Genomic DNA, 1,617 nt, shown 5'->3' on the forward strand with positions numbered 1-1,617 from the left:
TTCTTCCTTATAAAGAAATAAAGAGGCACACATCATTCCAGATATATATAAAGTCTGGCTCCTCAAATAAGGGTAATGTTTTATCATCTCATGACTGCCAGGCAATCTATGAGTTGATTAAATAATTTTCATTTATTTAGTAAGCAGGTACTTTGAACCCAGTACATTGAACCAGGTATTTTGATGATGAAGAAGATATAATATCGTTTACATTGTCATAAGTTGTTTCTTGTCCACTTGATGCTCTCCCATTTTAATGATCCTGCTTCTACTGTTCATTTCTAACATGGGAATGTTTAAATGTTGTTTTTACCTCCCAAGAATGTATACTGGTTTTACTTTAAACTATACCTATTATTCCAGAACCTTAAAAGACCGTCTCTTAAAGCTCTTCCCTCCAACTAGGTTTTTGAAGAAGTTTGGTACTAAGAAAATGGTTTGGGACACTCCGGGGATATATAAGAATTAGTTCTTTGCTTTTGACGTATGAAGAAACCCTTAGAACATGGGAATATCAGACATTTGATATCATCAGATAAAGTAACAGTCCAGTTCCACATGAGAAAATGGGGGGAAAGCAACAGAAAAAGAACTTAAAAAATCTTCAGCCTTGGAAAAAGTTGGGCTCCCTTGGAACGTCAGTTGTCTATGGCATATTGTCCCAGGTCAAGACTGCAAAGACCATTATGCTCAGGATGCTGTTCCCTATTACTAATGCTGCTGGGACTTACTGGAGAAGTTCAATAATTGGGATTTGTTGGTCTGAGTACCGCTTCATTTGGGTACTAGGGAATTCTGGTTAGGTGGACTATAACTGGAGATGTGGTCCTCATTGCTACTGATGATGTTTGTAGTTATTTGAAAACAATATCATGCACATTTCAAAGTTGATGGAAGCACTTCAAGATTGGAAATAATATTTTATAACAAAAATACTAGTTTATTGAGAGCTTACCGCAGCTTACCAGGTGGCTCTGTGCTAAGTATTTTATGTGCATTATCTCATGTAATCCACAAACAATGCTATGAAATATATACGCCTTCAATTTTTTTTGGTGGTAAAATCTGTTGAGTTTTTAAATGATTCAATTCAACATATAGATTTTAGGTACCTATTATGTACCAGTACTATACTCTCTGCTGTAAGAAAATACAGTGATACATTAAAGCAGTCACTTTCTTTATGACCTGTTTTCTGTTAATAAAATAACGCTAGGTGTATAATTGCTCACTATCCCTTCTGACCAAAGAATGATATGAGGAAAAAATCAGAATTCATTAAAACATATAAACCATATGAAAACTCGTTAAAATATTTTTGTTAAAGATATAATTAAATTGAAGTTTTACCAATTTGAGAACAGAATTTGTTTTATTTCTATTTCCTTGAGTTTGAAGGATTTTTTTAAACTGAATATTAATAAAATAAATTTACAATAGTTCAGTAAAAAACTTCTAAAGGGGAAATATTACTTGAGACAGGTTTATTTAGCTGATGGAATGAAAAACTCCTCATAAGAAATAAAACAATCAAACAGAGTCGTTGGGTGGTGCAAAAGGTTAAATGCTCAGCTGCTAACGAAAATGTTGGCATTTTAGTCCACCCAGAGGCACCTC

This window comes from Trichechus manatus, unplaced genomic scaffold, assembly GCF_000243295.1.
Source record: "Trichechus manatus latirostris isolate Lorelei unplaced genomic scaffold, TriManLat1.0 scaffold00071, whole genome shotgun sequence".
NCBI classification, from domain to species: Eukaryota; Metazoa; Chordata; class Mammalia; order Sirenia; family Trichechidae; genus Trichechus; species Trichechus manatus.